Genomic DNA, 25107 nt, shown 5'->3' on the forward strand with positions numbered 1-25107 from the left:
TTACACACTAACAGGAAACGAATACAGAGGCGAGTACACCACTTTTAGTATTGGTAGACATTATGTCGGAGAAGTTTGACTAATGTGAACGCCAAATGGACTTTGTCACTGAGCTCCATAATTAGAGTGATATGCTAACTCTGGCTCAGGCAACACTGGGCTGGAGCAGGCCGTCTTATTTTCACAGAAGGGAAATTTTCACAGGAGAGCAATTCAGTAAAGGACAGCAAGGAAGAAACTGAGCTCAAAGAAGTCAGATTCACTCCAAAAAAAAGAAAGGTGCAAGTTAGTCTGAAAATTTTAGCTATTTTTCCCAAATTGGCTAATCAGTTACATCATTCCACCTCCCCAGAGGCATAGCAAGTAAAATGGTAGAGACCTAGACTTACACTAATTGAACTTTTTTCACTGGAAGAAAATATTAATGATACAGAAGAATTCTCCTATAATACAAAGCAAGAGGAAGGGAGGAAGCAGAGAAGGGGGAGCGGTCTGTCTTAATCATCCCAATAACTAATACCTGTGCTTGGTTGAAAGTCACTGCTCAGCGAAAGCTTATTGAAAAAGAGGTGGAATAGTTGAATGAATTATTAATGTATTTCCTTTTAAACTTAGAATAATAATATTTCATTTGACAACTGGTACACCCAAATTATATACCTAGGTATGCATGGTAAGAGAAGCATAATAAAGTAGCAAGAACCCAGACTTGAAACCATAAGACCCAGGTTAAACAATCTAATCAGCAGGGCTCCTGGGTGGCTCAGTCAGGTAAGTGTCTGACTTTCGCTCAGGTCATGATCTCAGGGTCCTTCGGATCGAGCCCTGTGGTGGGCTCCATATCCAGTAGAGACTCTGCTTCTCCTTCTGCCCTCCCCCTGCTTGTACTCTATCTCTCTTTCAAATAAATAAACAAAATATTTTTTAAAAAAAGGAACCAACTAACACCTTGAGAAGTAACTTCATCTCTACTCTTCATCTGTACACTAAAGCCAATACTAACTAATGGGATCATTGGAAAGACAGAATGGGAAAATCTAGTGCTCAGCACGGTGCTGACCACATAGTAAGTGATTATTAATTAAATGGAAGTTATGAATCATTTCTTAACTGGTTCTTCAATGTTTATAGACTCAGACCTTCCTGTAAAGTACACAGTCAGTGCAGGCCTTAGCAAGTGTAAAAATTGATGACACACCATGGTAGCTGTCCCCATGTGGTAGCTAAGTATTTCAGGCTGTGTTAATATTGCAATATTTCCATTTCAAAATGTAGCTTCAGAATTATCCTTGGCACCATAAGGAAACATGGAAAATTATAGACCTCCACTTTGCTCCATCAACTCATAAGTGATACTCATCACCGTTGTCAAAGCCAGTTGGCCATCACTAGTCATATGATGGCATCGGGAGCTGTGAAATTTAACCTTCCATTAGCCCAGGAAAGGGCAGATATCAGAAGTATTGTGTATTAGTAATGTCTTCCACACCAAGGTCCCTGTACTTTATTGGCTTTGGTTCTTCTATTACACTGCAATCCTTGAAGACAACAATCAGACTTTCCCTTCCTGGATAAGAACCTGAAGTGACAATAATTCTCTCCTAAACAATTGTGTTTGCTCAATGCTCTCTCTCTCTCTCTCTTTTTTTTTTTTTTTTTGAAGGCCACTCTTCTTTCTGCACTCTGAATATTAAAATGCAATGGCACAAATCTTGGAACAAGGGAAACATGTCTTTTAGAGAGTAAGTTCTGGGAAAAAACAAAACAAAGCAGAACATAGTTGAAGATTGTGAGCAGAACAACAACTAAAGCTTTTGGTTTTGTTACTAGAAGCGTAGTACCCGAAGACAGTGGGTCCAGCTTTGTTTCTCTTGATATTAGTGAAACCACAGTTGTGTTATGATTTTGTGTTCTGGGCAATTCGCTTAGATCGGGATAAAGATAAACTGTAATGCATCCGGAGAACAATCAGAACAGTTATAAAATTCTATGCTAAGTTATATGAGCAAAAATTGAACTAAGCGATGAGGATGCATAACCAGGAAATGAACACCCTCGGGCAGGACATGATTGCTGTCTTCAAATATTTGAAGGGCTGTCATGTGGGAGAAGCATAACACTTGCTCTGTATAACCCTAGGGTATAATGAGAACCAGTGAGTGGAAGCAAAAAACTAGACCTAATTTGGTTTATTTTAAGGAAGATCTATCAGAACCAAACCGCAGTGTATTAGGCTGCCTCAAGAGGTAGTAAGTTCCTTGTCAGAAAAATAGTTTATACCAACTGGTAACCACATGAAAGGGACATACCAGAAAGATCTCAAGCATGAGATAGATATTGGATAAATATCTTTAGGTGGGGTGACTATACATTTATCATTCAAACCCAGACCAGAGTAAAAAGGAATACTATTAAAAATTGTGCCAAAAAGTAGGCATAAACTAGAACAATCTCAAGCAAAGGAGGATATGTGGTCCACTATATTTAGGATTATCTTCCAACCCTGAGATCATTTTGCATTATTCTTTAACATTAAAATATCAATTACAGTTTAATAATTTACATTCCTGAGTGTATTTGTAAAACAGAAGATTTCCAGACAGTCAGTTGTGGGATTTTTTTTTTTTTAATTTTTTGGGCATCGTGAAAAGCCAATGCGGGATGTTTTGAGCAGGTTGGGATCTTTCTTATGTAGCTTTAAGTTACATTGTGCTGTTGCCTTCATATAGTATTTGGTTACAGGTAAGGTTAGTTCAGAATACAGCCATATATTGGGACACCTGGGTAACTCAGGGGTTGAGCATCTGCCTCTGGCTCAGGGCATGAACCTGGAGTCCTGGGATCAAGTCCCACATCGGGTTCCCTGCAGGGAGACTGCTTCTCCCTCTGCCTATGTCTCTGCCTCTCTCTGTGTGTCTCTCATGAACCAAAAAATAAAATCTTAAAAAAAAAGAATGCAACCATATAGAAAATGCATACCATATACTTAGCAAGCCATGTGAAAGAAAATTTCATGGTCCCCCAGATTTGTCCACAGGCTAGTGGACTAGTTAGACAAGAAGCTGGATTGAGTGCCTGCCGTGTGCCAGATACTACACTAGGCACTACACACTGAGTTCTGACGGCATTCTCATGAGGTGGGCGTTATTACCTTGTCAGGTAGGTACTATTGTCCCTACCTTACAGACAAGAAAATCAAGTTTGAGAGAGGTTTCATAACTTGTCACAGAACATAAACGTAATAAGTGGGAGAAGTCAAATTTGAATCCATATCTATTCAGAAGTGTGTGCTTGCACCATTCCAGGGTGCCAGCATTGGATAACAACACAAAGAAAAAATCTGATGGTTGCCTAAGACAGTGAATATTCATATAACATTTTAAGATTTCTATATGACTTTTATTCATTTATTATCTACTTATTATCCTAGCTTTTAAGCCATCTACTAGTCACCAGGCATTAACTTAGGCATGGAAGATGCTAAAACAGAATTAATCTTACTAGAGATAGAATTACAACCAGATGAGAAGATGTGTGCATTACTTGTAGCTGAGTTTGCCTGCATTCAGTCTAAAGAAACAACAGGGATATGTAATATATGTGAAAATTTTCCCTTAGCTGAGAAATGGTTGGGTAATGGATCAGAGGAGAAAAAAGGGGAAAAAAAATAACAAAAACGAGCTCTAAATTGCAATATGAGGAAGATGTCTCCAACATAAGGGAGGGTGGGCGGACTGATAAGGAGAGAAGGTACGAGGCCTTCGATGTGGTCCATGTGTGAACTGATCTAAGCTACCTACGGTGTTGGGAGCTGGGCAGAAATTATAGGAAGACACACGATTTCATCTTCATAACAAATAGGAAATTAATGCATGAATTCTTACTATTCACCACGTATTATGGATTAGAATCTGGAGTTACCAAAAGTCACATAAATCCCAAAGCTGGTGCTCATCCCTTTCACTGTACCAGGAATGGTTGTCAGAAGCAATGACCAAACTGTAAATAAAGCATCAGAATGTGACAAACAAAAGTGCGAAGGACCCTTTTGGTGTTGGCTTTGTCCAGATCACCAGGGCATTTTGAGTTAAAACACTAACATTTCAATCGCTTCCCCTCTCCCTGGCAGCCCCCTCACCTCCTCGTTTTCTGTAAGATCACAAATAAAGTAATGAGCAACAGACAGGGATTTCAGCTTAGCTAAACTAAAACAAGAAGGCTGAAGGCAAGAAAATTGTTCTGTAACATGTTCCAAGGAGAAATTCCAAAACAGAATGAAATATTTCCTGGTGTAAAATGCCCTCGGTGGACTGAAAAATTTCCTTGGAACCCAAGACAACAGGTAAAGTCTGTTCCTCATTAGCTTGTGCGATAATGACCCAATCTTACATTTTCTATTTCTTTGGAATTCATTTGTTTTCATTACATCAGGTGGTTGTTATTATGATGTGTTAATGGGCTTCAAGCAGGGCTGTCCTCTGTGACTCAGACTCTGATTACTAAAATGAGAGTTTTGATATTTCTTATTATACCAACTCAGTTTGCATTCCAATTGTTAATATTCTTGTCTACCAGAATAGTGCTCTGAATTTCAAAGGCGTGCCAAGGACAGAAAGTGAGAATTTTATTTTTATTTTCAACTCTAGATTCCTTTCATCTAAAAGTTTGTCTTCCATGGCTTTAGCACCATATTTCAATTCTTTTATGCCCCTGGTCTCATTGCTAAAATCTTTTAAAACATTTTTTAAACATGAAAAAAAATTAAAAAAAAACACTCATAATTCCCCTTTCTTCATTTTTTTTCCCCCTTTGGGTCCATATACCATGTTCTGGTATAAATAGCCTTCCTCGCCTTTGCCTTCCTTCTTCTGATCCTATTCCCATAGGATGAAGCCCTAGTATTGCCGGTCATGACCTTTTGATTCAGTCTAATTGTAATGAACTCCTGGACTCATTACTTGTAAGTATAAATAAGTTAGATGAATTGCTCCTAAGTAGGCACCTCTTCAAGGGTTGAGCCCCACTGCTAATGCAATATCAATGCTGCTTTTTTTTTTCTCATGTGTAAGGAATAAAAATCTTAAAGCTAGAGTTCAAATTTAGTGGGTTTTGGTTTTTTGGTGTTTTTTTATTATTATTATTATTTGGGTTTGGGAGGGTTTTGTTGTTGCTTTTTAATGAGAGTGACGAGAGAACCATGACATTTCTGGTCCGATTCAGATGGGGTTATTTTTTCGGAAGCTCATGCCAAATGGATCCTACAAATGGAGCATTTCCATACTATCCGTCCTGTTTATCCCAAACCTCTTGATATTCCATATTCATACTCTGTATGCATACTTCTCTTCACTTTGTTCTAAGAGGAACAACAAACTCCCTATTTAACTGGATAACAAATGAACTTTTTAAAATGCCTAAATCTATATTTACACACACAAGATGAGATTGGTATTTACCGAAAGGGACTGCCTCTACTCGCTAATATGCACTTCACAATAACCTAAGAAAACAAAAACAACCTTCTCACTCCCAGGAAAATTGTGCTTGTGATAATTACAGCCATACTAAACAGCTTTGCTTTCCCAGACACTACAGAAATACATTCGGTTGAACACATTTTTGTTCTGGGTCTAGAGAAAGATTTCTTTATGTTTTCTTTGGGTAATTGTTAGCATTATTGCCGTTTATACCACAGGACTTACGCGGAGAAGGCTTGTGTTTCTGAGCGCCTCCACTTCTGCTGATGTCTGCCACATGTTGGTTTACCTTACATTATTTCTCTCCACCTCCCCCACCCCCAAAACATCCAGCATCACAGATGGCATTTTATAGACAGCTATTTTGGTATAACTGTGGGTGTTTAAGTTTGCATTCAGCCGAGGACAGAAAATGTCATGAGGGCTTTGTCCTCCAAAATGTGCTGTTGTGTCGCTGCTTTCCTTTAAAGCTAATTGTATGTTTCCTTGTCACTGATTAAATAGATGTCTGAACGTTCTATAAGCAGTCCTGTCGACTTTCTCCTGTGTGTCGGGGTCAGATTGCTTCTATAAAGACTCAGGACAATAGCCGCCTTGAGATCTTTATAACACGGAGATCTAGAAGAAGCTGAAACACACTGGGACAAAAATGACAGACACAAACTAAAGGTGTATGGTATTTCATTAACAAAAATATTCATATTCATATACAGGATAGTTATACCTGTGACTATTTCACTGGGTGGAGTATCTAATGGGATGATCTCGCCTCACCGTATGATCTTTCCTTGAATCGAAGAGCTCAAACCAATGAACCAGACAAAAGGATTTGTTTTTCTTTACAGTATTTAGCCTCACAACCCAATCACTATTGACCAAAGATGTTGTAAACAAATGCCAATTAGAGAAATCCAAGGGATTATAGTAAAGATGCTATCGTTGATTTGTCTGCCAAGAAAAGAGATATTTTTATTGTTTATGGCATCTTTGAAAATTTAGCCCTTTCTAAAGAAAACTAAGACAGTTCAGGGAAATACCAGAGGATACAGGAAAGAAAAAAAAGGAGGCAAAAAGTGAAGGAAAAAGATATCAAAGATTATAAACCATCTGTGGCAGGATTGTCGGCAGAAGTTAGAAGTAGCCGGTAAACAGTAGATATATAACCACAAACCCCAATGCCTATGGGGCAGATGAATAACATAAGTGATGGAGGAAGGTAAGGTGGTTTAAGTCATGATCCTGAAACACTTGTTTGTAAATTAAATCCATAAGAATATTCTTTCCTCCACAAATAAACAACCTCTCTCATCTTTCTTGTGCACTGTGTGTTGTGTTCTCACTCTTGATAGAGATATGGGTATGAGGAGTCTTTCACTTTCCTCAAGGCTGGAGAACGACTGGGCCAAGTGTGCTGATAAGCAGCAATGGGCAATAGGCCTCAGTGTCAGGGAAGCAAAACGCACAACTGCTAATTCAATATTTTTTAAAGGATACTAGATGGTCAATTTGCCATAGGCAGAAAATCCATTATCCATCCTCAAAGTTTACTCTAGTGCTTGACCCACATAAGGCATTCATCAAAGTTAGTGAATTTAATTTTTACAAATATAAAGAAGACCAAGGGATGGAATGAAAATGGAATAGCTTCTCCAAGAATGAGAGAAGTAGGGAAAGATAATTGGGCCCCTCTCCAAACTGCAACATTTGAAAACCTTTTCCATCCAAAGTGCTTGAGTACGTATTTACCTGTAGGTCAACAGTGCCACCCCAGAAAGCCTTACACCGGGGGGCCAAGGGGTTGCAAAGACACACCTATCAGCGTATTACAGCAGCATAGTGAGGGCTAAGACCTGGAAGGAAAGAGCTGGATGATTGATGGCGACAAGTTTGTGCCATCTGCCCCCATGTCCATATCAGTGTTTTGATATAATATGTATCCCCACAATGGGTCACTGAGGAAGTCTGAAGTATGCTCCTTGGATTAAGGTTAAATGAAGAAAGAAATGAAGAATGGATTTTTCAAACATACAGAGTTAGTATTGTAAAAGGCTCAAAGTAGAAGGGGGGAAAATCCCAGTACTTCTGAAAAATTTTATTTATTTATTTATTTATTTATTTATTTATTTATTTATTTATTTATGCATTCATTCATTCACTCATTCTTATTTTTTATTTTTTAAATTTTTTCCATTTATTTATGAGACACACAAAGAGAGGCAGGGACACAGGCAAAGGGAGAAGCAGGCTCCCTACAGGGAGCCCGATGCAGGACTATCTAGTCCCGGGACCCCAAGATCACAACCTGAGCCAGAGGAAAATGCTCAACCACTGAGCCACCGAGGCATCCCTGAAAATTTTTATTTAAACGCTTTCATGTCTCAACGGCTCAGGTTAACACACGTTTGCATAAGTGACCCTATAGATAATGTCTGTTTTGTTCAGGAGGAGCATAAAGCTCAAGTCCATAGCCCAATTATATTTAGCATTTTACCTTTGCAGACTTCCATTATATGTGAAATAATAGCCTGTCCTAGGTTGTCCTGAATCGATAGAAAGCAGTGTGCAAAATTATTATTAAACCAGCTTTGCAGGGTCAAGTGATATAGGAAAACAAGGTACTTACTATACAAGTCAGTTAAGAAACTTCTGTTTATACTATGCAGGCTCTGGAGAAGTATTACATACCTGAGGGATCGACCTCCGTACTCAATTTTTCTTAGCTAGATGAGAAGTCACCTTCATACTGTTCTCTACATTTATTCTTTGGTTTGAGTTACCAGGGGGTATTATCACCAAATACTTGACTCCACATATTTTAATTATTTTATTTGATGCGTACAGATCATTCAGAAGAGGAAACCAGCCTCCTTTCAACTGAACAACAGATGAGCTAATCATTCAATCATTTCACCAGTCGTTCACAAGACAGCAAGCATGGGTCAGTCATTCGGTGGCTGTTGGCAAGGCAAAGACATAGGACCCTGCTTCTTAGATCTGCAGACGACAGCCTTGGACCCCTTGATTACAGTACAGTTTGTAACGTATTGATTTTTATTTGTCCAGATGATTTCTTTATTCTACGGATCTATTCTTTGTTCCCCTCATTTATATCGAGCCTGTGCATGATAGGCCCTCAAATGATTTTTCATCTTGGTGTTGAGGAAACCATACAGTCCCAGGAGGTAAGATACTTATTTGCTTATCAGACGTATAGCTCTGCAGAATTTTCTGGACCACACAGCACTCCTCTGCTGAGGCATGTTGCGGGATCTATGTTTCATTAATACTTTTAGCAAGATCATTACCTCCAGATTCAACGAGAGTTAAGCCATATTTCTTTTCTCCTGTGGGGCGCAAAGTGAAATTCGCAGCGGAAGTGATAGCATCATCCTGGCCAATTAATAATTGATCGAATTTATATATGCAGGCAGCTTAAAACAACACAAAACAAAATGATTGTGCTCTGCCAATCTTCTGATTCCTCCTTCAATTATTTTCCAGCTTCTACTACATAAGGGGAGAAGGGTGCTTCTCTCACTGTAAGATAAATTATCTTCAATATTCATTTCAGAATCCAAATAGAAATTGTAAAGCAGAAAAAGAGAGTAGAAGAGAAAAAGAGAATAAAAAGCCTGAAACCCTTCTTCCTCCAAAGAGTGCTCCCCGGCACAGCATGGTTTTGCCTAGCAACTTAAACAACTAGGGGATAGTGGCTCTCTCAACAGTAATAATGTACAGGAGAGAAAGGGACATCCCTTAGCAGTGGCTCATAAGCAAAGAGAGTCATTGCACATTAATATCTCTACCCACTTGGACCATTTTTCAAGATCGCTTTCTAGATTTGTACTTCTCTTGTTCTACATTTTAAACCTAAACCTGCTGCAAGCTAGATTGTTATCAATTGGTGAGGGATGCTCTTGTTGTCCTTTCATTTTGCTTTTAATTTATTCAGGGTTTAGCTTAATGAATAGGCAAGCCACATGATGTCTAAAACTACTTTGCAGATCTCTGAATCTGAATTTATTGCTAATTTATTTACCAGATCATAACGACTTGTATCATTTTATCATCTTACCGTGGCAGCCGGTTCACCTTATCTGACTTTATGGGGAACTGCTTCAGAGAGGGGTTAGGGAATGTATTAAAATAGTTTCTCAAAAAAAAAAAAAAAAAGCAAAACCTTGGACCAGTTTCCCGGCCATAAAATGCATTGGTATGAATCTTGAACCTGTGACTAATTGTTTCCAGGCGCTAACACTTTACAAAGAGTAGAATACACTAATGAGATATTGTTCTAATTCCACAGTTATCATTTGTTTTTCTTTTATTCCACAGGGGTAGCCAAGCACCAAGTCATCTTGCTCATAGTAAAAACAAAAACAATAACAAACATTAATTGCCTTACTACTAGAAATAAATTTGCTCTCTTTTTGGCCATTTCTCTCTAAAGTAGGAACATTTTTCCGTAATGCATTTGACATGTGACAATTTTAAAATGTATGAGATCAACTCCTTCCCATAGATACCTTGCATGGTGCTCTTACAAGTAATACTCTCTTGCACAGTAGAAATCCCAATTAATAAACAGTGTAGTCCCCAATCCTCACACTTCTCCCACGATGCAATCCACTGCAAAGACCCGCACTGTACAGTGTCTTGAATAACAGACCTCATCATAAGGATTACAACACAGAAGTGAACTCTCCATAAATATTAAAAATTATCTAGCCCTCACAGATGTTCACTCTGCTTATTATCTGCAAACTTTCTGGATCAAATGTTCAATATGAATATGTTAGTATCCACCAAAGATTGGTTTTGGCAGGGTATATGTTGATATCAGCAGGAAATAAATAGGAAAACATTAAAAGGTATGAAACTTTAAAACAATAGCTTAAAGGTGTTTTATAAACTACAGATGGCTTACACCATTTAAGCAAATATTTGCTGTGGGATGAGAAACAGTCAGGACCGAGAAAAAAGGAAATCATTTGAAAATAATGTCTCCCATGCAATATGTTGTAATTAAAGTAGAGATACGCAATGTGGAAATTGCCTCTTACTATCTCTCCTCATAATATAGGAGAGATGAGCTATGCTAGGGTATATGAACATAGACTCAGGAAAAAAATTGAAGAATGCTCAAATAAGTAATCTTAGATTTTATTCTTTCTTATTAAAAGATTTTATTTAATTGAGAGAGAAATACAGAACAAGCTCAAGCGGGAGGGTGGGGGTGTGGGAGGGGCAGAGGAGTCCTCCCTCATTGAGCAGGGAGCGTGACGGGGGACTCCAGCCCAGGACCCTGTGATCATGGCCTGAGCCAAAGACAGACACCTAACCAACTGAGCCACCCAGGTGCCCCAGTAATCTTTGATTTTAGAATTCTAAAGTGGGATTCCTTTATCAGTGTAACTCCAGACACACGCACATGCACAGCACCCGAATACACTTAACTGCCACACACATACACAGACCAGCTTTGACTCTTCCCTTTGTAGTTACTACCACCGGTTATGACAATTAAAAAAAAAAAAAAGCAGGGGAGGATGAAAATGAGTGTCAAGGCAGATGGAAGCTGAAGGCCAAACAAGTCAAACCTGTCGACCTCAATAACCTTTCTCCCCCAGAAATGCTTCTGGAGTTGGTCAAAGTCCCCCTCCCCTCTTGCTGAATGGGGTAGATCAAAATGAACTAGGGCTTTCCCAGGTTGTATCTTACCGGTGCTCAAGAGGGTGAGCAGCCCAGAGCGCTGAGAGTGTCAGGAGAGTGGGGGGTAGATGAGCGCAGGGGTAATCAGGACAAGCAGCACCAGTTCCCAGAGCCTCTCCCCATTCACAGCTGAACCCTCTACTGACACTGGGCTACAGGGCACCCTGGCTTTGGCTACTGGCTCTGGAAAGTGACACTAAACTATATTCCCTAGTATTCCCATACACTGGTTTTAGAATAGTTAAGGGAGTCTGGACTCCATAGTAAAATTCTGATGAGTTCTCTGTTATATTCATACATTCCTCACTGGAGGTAAAAAAAAAAAAAAAAAAAAAAAGTTTCTTTTTAACCCTATAATGAGCTACTGCATTATAGACAGCCTTAGCCTTTCTCTGAATAAAGGACTATTTGTCTTAATCCCTAAAGGAACATGTTATAATACATTACATACATGCTTCGGGTGCTGACGTTGGACAAAGTATAGGGGAAAACATGTCTAATGAAGCAGAAGCTAATGTAACGATCGTGAATCAACAGGTTTGACAAAGTATTACAAAGCTGGTTCACAAAATGTATGCAAGCACTGGTTTGGGGCATAAAGAACTGAAGTAAAATCATAGGGGGAAAAAAAGCCTTTATATCCCCCCAAAGCATCTTTAGTAGTTACTCCCACATCTAAATCACCATCCATGACCACCTGTCCCATTATAGGTGCCTTCTAGTCTCTTACTATATAAGGCAACTCTCGTCTTCCAAATATTCTCAAGATTAAATGGCTTTGATTATTTGATTATTCAGCCAACCACGGTTGATTCTCCACATTACAGGCATCCCTATCTTGAAACACTTAGTGGAAGATTTCCTTAAACATAAACTGGTGTGTTATGAGCACGGGGGACTCTTGCCCTGACATCTCATGCAATTCTGAAATTGCTCTGCTTCAGATTTGATTGATTAAGAAATGGTTCTTCACAAAGTCCTCATCAAACCCTGGGAATTGGGGAAATTATGAAACTCAGGCAAAGGGCGCACAAACACACACACACACACACACACACACACACACAAAACGTGCAAAGGATAGTGCAAAAAGTGCCCAGCATAAATAGGAGAGGAGCAATAAGCACTGTTTCTTTCCTTTTTGTTCTTAGTTAGCAGAAAAGCCTCGACTGCACCAAATCATCCCTGGACCAAAGAGCCACGAGGTAGCTTCTAGAAACAGAAGCCTGATAGAAGAAGGCCAAGAAGGAAGAGGAGAGGCTGAGGAAAGCAGACACACATAAAGTTCCTGGAGAGACAGTCAACTCATTTTATTGCTTGGGGATCAGAATGAAGATACCTCAAATCAAATCAAGTCGTGCAATAGATGTGGGATTTCAATTTTTACAGGTTGATTAGATTCTATTTTCACTGAACCCTGTGGACTTTCCGAGAGGACTTGAAACTCCGTTCAGTGCGTTGCGAAATTTCTGCACATGTAAATTTTCTGCAAAGGGATTGCTCTGTACATTAGCCACCAAACAATAGCACGGAGAGGACAGATGCCACCGTGGGTTCCCAGTCAAGGGTTGGCACCACACTGGTGACTCTCCAGCTCCCAGACCATCTGAGTGGAAGGGCCCCCCTCCCACCTTGCAGTCGGATGCTGCTCCAGAGCCCTGTACTCTTGCGAGGCTGCACTTCCTGGGGGTAACATCCCTCCCTGTTTTTTAATGCCTTACCACCTTGTGCACAAACACAAAGACCCGGTGGTTCTGGCCCAGTGGATACTTGGCATCGCTGAGGTACCCAGAGGGGCAGAAGCTGAACAAAGAGAACTGCGAGCTCCATCTCAGGCGAGGCCCTCTGAGGGCCTTGGCACCTGTGCCAGGTGCGAGCCACCAAATGTCCCCTCGGCCAAGCTACTTGTGAGCAGGTGCCTTTCCCGGCTGCATGCGTGCCAGCCAGAAGGGCGCAGTGTTTATTAGAATTGTCCTGTAGCTGTGGCTGTGGGATCAGAGAAACAGGGAAGTGCAATGCAACCTGGGGAACCGGGTTTCTCCCAGGCCCTACTCATTTAAGCCATGTGAGGACAAGTGGGGAGACCCAGGCAGTGGGCGGCCCCAGGATCCCCAGCTAGTGGGCCTGTTGAGGGGCCGGGGCTCGCGGGCCACGTGTTGTGAATTATTACAGCGAGACAGCGAGAGGCCTGCGCTCTGGGGGTTTTGTTTCCCAAACAAGTCCATTGAGGTCTTTTCAATTTAATCCTAGAAGCAAACAACCACTGAGAGCAAGTGGGAGCAAGTGGGGATGGAGAGAGGAAGTGGGAGATGACTTCGGTGGGCTGTTTCTGAGGCCGCTGGGTCCCTGAGCCCTTCAGGATCTAACAGGACGTGAAGGGCTTAATTGGGTTTTATTTTTTTATTAAAGAGCTTGTATTTATTTGTGTGTGAGAGAGAGGGAGAGTACAAGCTGTGGGTGGGGATAGGGTGGACAGGGAGAAGCAGGCTGTCTGCTGAGCAGGGTACCAAATGGGGGGCTGGATCCCAGGACCTTGGGGTCATGACCTGAGCCGAAGGCGGACGCTTGACTGACTGAGCCACCCAGGTGTCCCTTTCTCTGAATTTTGAATGGTATTAGTGGCCGGGCAAGGTCCAGGGCGCACTGTGGCCTATCTGGGAGCACTCCGGGCAGCTGTGTTTCCAGGCTGACCTTTATCAGGTGGTGGTGGCTTCACTTCCACCTGCCACAGGGAAGGGCGAAGAGAGCAGGGCTCCTGGCCCATGCAGCTTCACCTACGACAATCACACAGAACAAAAGCCCAAACCGGGGACCCTCTGCCTACCTGGCCAAGCCTCTGGGAAGAAGTCAGGAGGAGCTGGGTGAGATGAAGGCTCGGCCTACAGAGGGACGGTGCTCCTTGCCCAGGCACCCGCTCCAGGAAAATCAAGCTAAGGTGCAACAGAAGTAGAGAAAGTTGAAATAGGCGGCAAGCGGCCTTTACTTATTCGACAGAATTCAGGGCAGAACTCCGCCAGTGCTCCCCTCAACCCCCCCTCCTTCCCCCCACTCTCCTCGTCAAGGTATTTTTTTAGGTATCAAACACTCCAGCACCTTCAGAGACTTGGCTCCAAGGTTAAGAAGGAAATGCTACGCTGTACTTTTATATAATAAAGTTCAGCGATATCTCAAACTCTATTTCCTTTTTAATTACAATTTTCTTACCTGAGCCTCAAGTGATTCTAATGTTACCATTAACCCTGGAGGCCCGAGTTATTTTATGTTCAGCGACAAGTATTGGAAGTGCAGCTTCTACAGGGGGCAATTTCTCCCCTCTGTGAACCCTAACCGAGTGGATAGCATCAGACCAAAGTTCCTGGTTATTCATGCCCTATAGAGAGACGGGCGCCCTAGGGAAAGCTTAGAAATTTGAAATCAACTGAAGATTATATTGCTTCTGAAATATTTGGGCCCTGTGGAATTAGAGAACAGACAGTGGAATTTTAAAGTGAGGGATATTCTAAAATGGGGCTTTTTAGAAAAGATGCTTCAGTGCCTATTTTAAATTTTAAACTGTCGTGTCGAGCCAACATGTGTTTGGAAAGTGTTAGTAAGGAGAGTTATTAGGAAGAGATGAAAACTAGACTGTTTAGAAACTCGTCCATTTGTATAGTTAAAACCGAAGCAGCTTTTCTTACAAATCTGTAAGAACGTCAGTTAACAAGTGTCTCTGATTGCATCGGTGAAGACAACGATGGAAAATACGGGACACGGACACTTGATGCCAACCCTCGGTCGGTGGCAGGTACTGTCAGTCTATCACAGCGCTGCCCCCGTTTGCATCAGACACTGCTGCCTGGATCATTAAATGGATTTTCCTTTCCCCCTGGGCACACAGCCGGACAGGACTTCTGAACCTCCCCGTAGTTAGGAGTGACCACGTGACAGTTCTAGCCATCAGAATGGAATAGAAAGGATGTGGGGTATATTTAGCCATGACCCCAAAATGCCACTTAGTATGATTCTTCCTGGTGGTGGGAGTAGAGATACTCCCAGTGGGGCCAAATGTATTACAGAAAGTGTTACTGGAAGCTAGAGCTGCAAGAGAAACAGAAAGAGAAGAAAGAAAGATAAAGAAGAAAGAAAGAAAAAGAAAGAAAGAAAGAAAGAGAGAGAGAGAGAGAGAGAAAGAAAGAAAGAAAGAAAGAAGAAAGAGAGAGAAAGAAAGAAAGAAAGAAAGAAAGAAAGAAAAGAGGAAAGAAAGAAAAAAGAAAAGAAATCAAGCAGCAGGTAGTGCTAAAATTGATATCTAAGTCTGAGACTGGAAAACTGTGGACGCCAACTGTACAGTCAAATACCTGGTAAAATCGCTCTGACAGCTTGAAAGCACACGTTACCTGTTAAGCCAGGAGCTCTAGGAGAAGTGTGGGAAAGAGCCAGAGCATTGGCCACTATTGCCTGGTTTTAAAAGCTATTTAAGAATGAGAGAGAGAAAAAAAAAAAAAAAAAAGAATGAGAGAAGAAAAACAACGGAGGGCCAAAGATCAAAAGCCTGATGGATGAAGACCTACCTACTTCTAGATCCCATACAGTCACGTCCTAAGATCGAAAAAAGACCAGGGACAAAAATCTAGTACGGTTTTCTCTCAGGTACACAAAGTGACTCAGCTTTTCCTGGAAGATCACGTTAAGGCTCTTCCACTGCCACTCAATCTAGTATTTCACTTGCCTCTGAGAGACACAGAAAGAGAGAGAGAGAGAGAGAGAGAGAGAGAGAGGATGAGAAGTTGAATTTCTATGAAGCATCAGTAGAGTCTCGGTCGACCTCATGGGGAATTCTGAAGGTAGGATGAATCTCCGTGATCTCTACCTCATTAGCTTCCCTTACCTCACCACAGAACTTATTCCTCTGGGCTTCCCTGAGACTCCGTCTCTAGCTCCTTCGGCTCCATAAAATCTCCTCTCATTACAGCAGACAAAAGTCATCGGCAACATGCTTGGGAAATGTATTGGATTTCCTTTGGGGTTATCTTGCAGGCAGGGAGAGCCTTAACTCCTTATCTTGGTGTCAGTATCTAAGTTAGGGCCTATATCTTCTATGCCTTTTAGAACCTCTAAGACAAAAAAAAAAAAGAAGAAGAAAGAAAAAGAAACAAAAAAACAAAACAAAAAAAAAACAAAAAAAAAGAAGAAAGAAAAAGAACCTTCTGGGTTCTGGGAAAGTACTTTAAATATAGCTCACCGCAGTTTGAATGCATTAACAAATTTCCAATGCATTCGATCCTTCTCTGCTTTGTTTCTCTTGACTATGATTAGTAACTCATTTAATCCCATCACCTATTTTGGAAGCCTTCAGGGACTCCCTACTCCTTGAAGCTCCGTGACTAAAATACACATCCCTGGGACACCCGGGTGGCTCAGTGGTTGAGCACCTGCCTTTGGCTCAGGTCATGATCCCGGGGTCCTGGGATTGAGTCCCACAGGGAGCCTACTTCTCCCTCTGCCTGTGTCCCTGCCTCTCTCTGTGTGTCTCTCATGAATAAAATAAATAAAATCTTTAAAAAGTAAAATAAAATACACATCTCTGCTCTCCAGCTCAAAATCTTCTAAGCTCCCCTCCTATCTCTACGCCAACACAATCATCTCAGTTCAAAATAGACTGTCTTTCTCACTCAGGAGAAGAGAACTTTGAAGCCAATCCAGTCAAATTCTTCTTTTTCCCTCTTACCCACCTACTTTTCTTGCTTTCTTTGTCTTTTTCTTCCTCCTTCACACTTCCCACTCCTCCTCTTTTCCTACTTCTTTCTATACGTCCTCTCTTCCTTTTTTATGCGGATAAGATGACTGAGTCACAAAAATGGGGGAGCCCTGGCTAACACCACATGATGGGCAGTCAGGGCCCACATCTTCTAGTTCTTTGCTAAAGATTCCTTTTACCACGCACGTCCTCTTTGCATCTCATGCTAGCACACATTCAAAACTAAAAGAACTACATGCCTTCGACTGGAAATGTTTAGCCTTTTCTTTACATCCGGTAATTGGAAGATGAAAAATTTGCCTTTTCTCCCATCTACTATGCGTGGATTTTATATGCTGTGCTTATTCAGATACTACGACACTGACAACATACTGGCCCACATCATAAAGGGACCCTGGGCCCATCATCATGTGTTATCTTAAGAATGTATCCAAGGGATCCAGGAACAACTCTCAAAGGAATAGGGCTTTCTGGTTACACTAATGCCAATGTACTTCCTGTTCTATTTTTATGCCTTATCATGAAATGACCCATTAAAAAGTCCTTAGAGTTAGAAAACTAGAAAATGAGAATTAGCATATCTTCTCATCTGAGAAATGTTGCAATCTTTAAAAACTGTCCTTTTATCAAAATAGCAATCGCACAGAGTAACAAAGAATACAGAAGCTAATGGTGAAAAACCAATGTTCCAGTTCCTTCCCTTACCACCTGTAGTTCCACTCCCTATTTTTCTTTAAAGGGATCCTTTCCAGCTCTTCGAGTGCTTTGGAAACACCATACCGGAAAGTGTCTACATACTTCCTCTTAGACATGAAGATCTAATTTGTCTGTACTCTCTTCTTCTTCTCTTTATGATTGATAATTATCAGTTTTATTTCAAATTCCCCTACTAGTTACCTTTTAAACCCCACTTGCTAGTTTCATTGACCTTTGCAAAGTGTCTCATGTTTCCCCATTTTGTCATTATTTTCGCACTTCTCTTTTTTTCTCCGCTTTTCCTAATCCTGTTTTTCATTACACCTCCTCTCGGCACCACACATGATAACATTTATGCTATCTATCAATGCAGGTCATATTTACAATCTACACTGAAAACACATGGAAGTCTTCCACGAATGCTGATTGACTCGAAATTTGAGAATCAGCCTGGCCGGGACTACGGCTGTGTGTTGTCCACTGCTGACCTAGGCGATGGTGCTCTCAGATCAGATCAGTGGCCCAGTCCCATCGCCCGGGCTCTTGTGAAGGGAATGTTCTGAAGATCAATATCCAGTGGATTCTCCTTTCTTAGACTCCTTCAATTTCTAAGAATCATGCCACTTTTCAGTTTAGATTTCAAACACATTGAACCCATTTCTGCCATTTTGAGAGCTGCTAAAATGACTTTTATAACTTTTATACCTTCTTCATATTTTCACTTTTTTCCTAAACAACTCCACTTTTTGTTTTCTGACTTTTTTTTTCCCCCTACTCATTGCTGTCCAGAGCCTCTTACTTCCTGCTCCCATCGGAACTAATTTATTTCATAGACTGCTGCATAGTAGCCCCTGGGAATTCCTTTCTATCTTCCTTTTCTTCCCCTGAGTTGTGTCAGATGTTTCCCTGATCCTATGCATCAGATGTGTGCCCCTTTTTTGTTTACTTCTTTGTTTTGCACACCTCCTGATACTTCCTCAGAGAAGTTGGGGACAGATCAATTTCTCCAGTCCACAAATGTCATAAAAGGCCTTTATTTTGTCTTCACATGTGGTTGATTGCTCGGTTTGATATAAAATCTGGATTGAAAATCACTCAATCTCAGAACGTAAGCGCTTCGTTGCTTTCTGGCTCATGGCAGAGGTGAAAAGAAGTCTGAGACCTCTTTTGTTTTTACTAACCTGTAGATGAATTTTTGTTTCTCTCTCCCTCTGGAAACTTATCCTTTTTTTTTTTTTTTCCCCCTTCTGGGAAGAAATAGAGTTGACCACGTAAGTGACAGGTCTTTGGAAGCAAGTATTTTGTGACTTGGGCTTGTATCTAAGATATGCCACTTACCGGCTGGGAAACATGTGTTACTTAACCATTGAGTGCTTCTGCTTTCTCAGCTGTAAAAGTAACACTCATCTCAGTGTCGTGAGGATTAAATAACTTAATACGTGTGTAAAGTGCGTAAAACCGGGCCTGTATGAGGCCAGTGCTACATGAATATTGTCTATTAATATTTTTCACTTCTATTAGCTTATTTTAATTCCAGCTCTCATATCTTAATCTCTTAAGAGCTCTTTCATGTTTTTTTAATCTTTTCTAATAGTCTCATGACTTCTTAAATATCTCTGAGAATATAAGTAAGGAACCTCTGAAAGCTCTGGTGCTGTGAATTATCTGTTTCCTGTGAAGCAAATGTTCCTGTTTACTTGGTGTTTCTCTTCTCTGTGTTGCTCATTTGCCCCAAATGCTTAGTGCCCTTGGTTTTTCAGTTCATCTTGAAGACAGAAGGACATGTCACTTGTGTGAGTCTCCTCTGTTTTTCCTTCTGATAGGTAGGTCTCTTCTCTGAGTAGGGAGTTCTCCTGGACTCCAACTCAGTGGGAGGACACAGGGTAGCCAGTGGATATACTGGTCGGCCCCATTCTGCGGAAAGCAAGCAGCCAGTGGGGACCAGTGGATCCGCGCCCTTCAACCCCGCATACCACACCAAAACACGAAGGAATGTACTGCGAGGCATCATTGCCCACCCTAGATGCCTAAAGTCTGCTCAGACAGTATAAGTTAAAATAAACTTAGGCTGTAACATAGGAGTCCAATACAGATTACAGCTTTTAACTTAAGTTTCTCCGTGCTCGTTCTCCTTAAAAAACTAAATCTCTTTGTTCTAATAACAATACTGACAGTACTTATTGAGCATTAAGCTTTGCAGATTCCTCTCACCCAGAATACCACTTAATCCTATGAGATTTTTTTTTAGGATAACTGTCATAATCAAATAAATAAGATATGTGAAACACATCTTTGAAACTATAAGACATTATGCTAAATTACAAGGTATTCCCTTCAATCTTGTGTACATTTACTGCACGCTCTATTTGGAAAGTACATTTTATTGTCGGATAACACATTGTTTACTTTTGCTCTACACTGACCTTCCCCTGGAAACAATTTCTGTGACAAAGGACACTCAATAGAATACGAGAATGATTCAAAAATCAAAGGGACCTTGAGCTGTTCCCCTTCTTCAGCATACCGATGAAGACTTGGAGGCCTCAGAGGCCCCAGAAGGGGAAGCTACACACCTAAGGTCACAGGGCCTGAGAAGGAAGCAACCCCTCTGGGGCAGGACCAAAACGAGACCTCCTCTGTATATCTTTCCCTTTAGCTTCCTTTCCTCCCACAATTTTTTTATCTAGCAAAAACCCTAAGACATTAGGGTCTAGATTGCAGGAGTGTACAGGAAGATGAGAAGGCTCTCCAAAGAGTACATGGCCCACGGCCCACACCCCCACAAAAGTGAGACTAAAGGCACCCTCATCAGTGATGCAACAAAGGGGGTTGTTGCAAAGGGTGGCTTTCAGGGTCGCAAAAGGCTTTCCAACGTGATTACAGCCAAGCTGAGGCAGTGTGCTCTGTTGCTCACAGCGCTTTCCGCTGGAGTGTAATAGAAGACTGGAGCGCTATTGTATTTTTAAAGGCAATTAATATTTTATTATGCATAGACTTTTATTTGCACCATTTGGATTCCTCTTCTCTAATTAAATCTTGTGATTTACACAAACAGAACCGCTGTTCTTTAAACTCTGCAAATTATAAAAATTAACAAATACTTGTTAAAATGAAGCAAAAGCAGCCAAGGGTCCTATTTTTGTGACAGAAACAACTGGAGGCTACAGAGCGAATTGATAGTGTCTCTTATTTGAGTGGGGCAATGAGGCAATTACATACAAAATACCTTAGTTAAGTAGAACTGATAGAAATTCCAGCTGTCTGTGAGAGAAAGGTTAATTCTTTAAATAAATAAAGCTGGAGTATTTTATGTGTCCGGGTAGGATTTTTGCTTCATGACCTTGTGTACAGCATTTTGCGTTATGGGATTTATAAATCAAGAGTGGAGTTTCAGGCATGCATTACCCCAACTCTGCATTTGTGGAATGTTTCCTAGGGCCAAATGAATGATCTTCAAGGGAACAGAAAGACTCTAAGCCTAGATGCCCACTAGCAGAATAGCCTTGCTGCTCTTTCTGCTTCTAAATGAACAGTTCCTGGGTAAATTTCGGCTGCATGAGTGTTATATCCACCGCCAGCCCTGGAAATATATGGGATAAAGGAGAATCGGGTGTGGGGGAAAAGACAAAAGTCTCTCTCCTGATCTCTGGAAGGACAGTGGATGGGGACTAGCTTGAGGGTCAGAAAGAAAATAGGGCCAGGACAAGAAATTACCTTCACCCGAAGGAGGCTGGAGGCTCCTACAGAAGTTTCTCTGGAAACTGCATTCTCTCTTACTCCCAGTCTCCATCTAGGGAAGAGGGGGAGGGCCATCAGGAAGTAGCTTGGGTGATGAGTAAGGAATTGACATTATGAACTATAAGCCAGGATCTGTTTTCTTTAGGGCTTTCTTTCTGCCCCTGGCCAGATGCATTCAGTCCAGTAAAGAGAATGAAAGATAAAGGGTTTAATGGTGAGAAATTCCCACGCTAGACAACATTTCAGGACAGCGCTTATTCCATATGTATAGGGCTACTATCCAGGTCTGCAACTTCTATTCTCATCTTGCCCAGGCTCTTCTCTGTATTCAATTTGTAGTTCACATGCTTTTATCCTTTGTGTGCCAGCAGATTAATCAAGGAGAAACTCCACATGAAATTTTTATAAAAATAATTCAACATCCACCTAAGCGAATGTATTTTCTCCATTTAAGTATATTCCAGATAGCTTTACCATAATCTTTACTGATAAAAATGACTTCAAGATATCTTTCTTCTAAGGGTCTTGCAATACTTTTGAAATATAACACACACACAAATACAGACTATGCATACAACTTAATACAACAGAAAGTCTCCAATGTAAAAACATTCCACATAAAAGCAACACTCAAGTTAGAAATAAATACAAGCAAAGAATAAATAAACCTTCCTATTTCTCTATTTTATCACTCCCTGATGTTTCTACTACTGTAATAGAATTACTGTGAAAAAAATCTTAATTTTTCTTTTAGAGAATGTCCATGCTACAGATCTGAAAAGCTTGCTTTGTGAGACTTCATGAAAAGTCAATATATATAAGGATGGCAAAGAAAGTTTCCCGTCTTTCAAACTGCTCTTCAAAATTAACATTGTATCCAAAAATGGATAGAAAACTTTTCTCTTTTTCCCGTATTTCTCCTCTTTCTATTTTTTCTCCCTCTCCCCTTCTTTTCCCCTAAATGAGGCAGCTTTCACAATCAAGACCAAGGCCCGTGGTCCCAATATGATCCTTTAGCACATTTTTAGAGCAATTGGTGTTTAAAGACTACCCCACGAAATTATCTATGGATTTCTTTCAATTAATTTGGTTTCTGTGAGAATATGTATTCTACAATACAGATGAAAACAACCACTCTCTAGGTATGTACTCACTCGAAAATGCCTACACACTTATTAACAACAGTTAATATTTTGCGACTACTCACAACGTGCCAAGCTCAGTACTGAATTATTTACTGCACTTATCCCATCTTCTCCTCACAACCCTATTTTGGAAGTGATTATCAGGATCCCTTTGGACAGATGAGATGAGTGGGGTATAGAAAATTTAGCTTCATACACAAAGCTATGCAAAGACTATGTGGAAAAGTCTGGAGTATAAGAATGGGGACATAGGTCTATCTGACTTTGAATATGGTGCTATTTGACATTGTGCTGCACCAAAGTAGGTGATGGTGAGACAGGTTAAGTATAAAATTTATGCATGTATAGAACACCTCAAATTAAAAAAATATATATATATTATTGGGAAGATAAATGGGCAGGTTAATTTTTAAAATTATTTTAACAAATCGCAAACAAAGAAAAAGGACCGAATTGACATGTGTGAGTAAATTTGAATCTTCCATATTACTTATGCTTATGGATTATTTCATAAAATTCACAGTTAACCTTCTAATAAGTAAGGTCACAAGGGTGTAATGAAGCTAATAAAGTACCATTTCTCTTCCAAAATAAGAGGTGTTTATTGGAAAACCACACTTTATGGGAACCATAGTACAACAAGAGGCCCATCCGGGTAGTTATGAGTCTTTACTTGTGCTGATTCCACATAAGTGCTTAATAAATATTTTGATTGAATAAAATCGGATATTTTTATTGGATTTGATTTTGAATGAACAAAATATTTAATTGGATGAATTATAAAAGTATCTCTGAACATGGCAAACAGAGACAACTCAGCAATAAAGCAATATACCCAAGTTTAAAATTAACATCTCTGATATTTACAGTAGTACTTAAATGTAATAGGATCATGGCTTATATATGATAAAATTAATAACTGAACATGGTAAAACAATATCAACTAATTACAAAAGTTCTATAAATTCAATAAGTGTTCTTTTCCTGGCAGTGATTCAGCTTGTTAGGATTCAGAGACAGCCCCTGTGCAGCCTCTTGCCCAAGGCGGCATTTTCTCGGCCTCTCTCTTGGCCAGCCTGGCCTAGAGGAACAGAAAATGTCCAGAATGCAGCAAGAGCTAGAAAACCACACCTCTGCCTGTCAGATTGATCTGCGGACAGCTCTCCTTTCTGCCTTCACTTGAAGACTCGAGGGAGTGGGAGGGGTGGTAAGTAAAAGTAAATACATGTGGATCCCAGTATTTGTCTTTTCAGTCTTTGCACTTTCCTAGAATTCTTTTTATTATTATTATTATTATTATTATTATTATTATTATTATTAAAGATTTTATTTATTCATGAAAGATGCAGAGAGAGAGGCAGAGACATAGGCAGAGGGAGAAGCAAGCTCCCTGCAGGGAACCTGATGAGGGACTTGATCCCAGGATCTGGAAGTCATTACCTGAGCCGAAGGCAGATGGTCAACCACTGAGCCTCCAGGTGCTCCACTTACCTAGAATTCTTTCTTTCTTTTTTTTTTTTTTATTGGAGTTCAATTTGCCAACATATAGCATAACACCCAGTGCTCATCCCATCAAGTGCCCCCCTCAGTGCCTATCACCCAGTCCCCCCCACCCCCTCCCACTTCCCTCCTTTCCACCGCCCCTTGTTCGTTTCCCAGAGTTAAGAGTCTCTCACGTTCTGTCTCCCTTTCTGATATTTTTTGAATCAAATTCAGAAAGAATGGATCAAAGTGCAAGTGCTTGGCCTTTTTTGTGGAGCCCTTTGTAGCAGTGAACTTAAAAGGTAACAAACAAACAACAAACTTTGGTTGATATTTTGGGAATTTGTGTCACAGTTAGTAGCACCTTCTGGACTTGCCAGCACACAATAGTCAATGGCTGTAATCTAAGTGAGGAGTCATCATTGACCTCCTTGCATCATTCCCAAGATGTCACAGAATAACCATGAAATGGATATAAATAAAAGAAATGATAATACTAACGAAGGGACAATATCGCACCATGATAAGTAGTTTATGGTCCTTATTTCATGGAATAGTCACCACAGCCCTATGAGGTAGGTACACTGATCATGCTTCCTTAGAGGTGAGTAAACTGAAGCTGACAAGGTTAATTAAACATGTAGCCCAAATTTTACAACTAGAAAGGAAAGGAGTTGAAAGTTGACCCCAGATCAAAAATACAGGCTACACTGGCTTCACACATTTCCACATATGTTTTGCTACCAAACAAAAATAAAGCATTAAGGGCACCTGGGTGGCTCAGTGGTTGAGCACCTGAACTTGGCTCAGGGCATGACCCCGGGGTCCTGGGATCGAGTCCCACATGGGGTTCCTTGCATGGAGCCTGCTTCTCCCTCTGCCTGTGTCTCTGCCTCTCTCTCTGTGCCTCTCATGAATGAATAAATAAAATCTTTAAAATTTTTTTTAAAAAAACAAAGCATTAAAAACAGATAAAGAAAGGCCGTTGAGGTTTGCTAATAATCCAGAGGCGATACACTAAGCGTCCATACATTTTTCCTGAGGAGAGACCCCAAGCTGTCCACAAAGGAAGCGCGATGACAGCCACCTTGTTACTCTATAGAAGGCCTATCTCCTTCTG

The sequence above is a fragment of the Vulpes vulpes genome, chromosome 3, assembly GCF_048418805.1.
Source record: "Vulpes vulpes isolate BD-2025 chromosome 3, VulVul3, whole genome shotgun sequence".
In the NCBI taxonomy this organism is placed as follows: Eukaryota; Metazoa; Chordata; class Mammalia; order Carnivora; family Canidae; genus Vulpes; species Vulpes vulpes.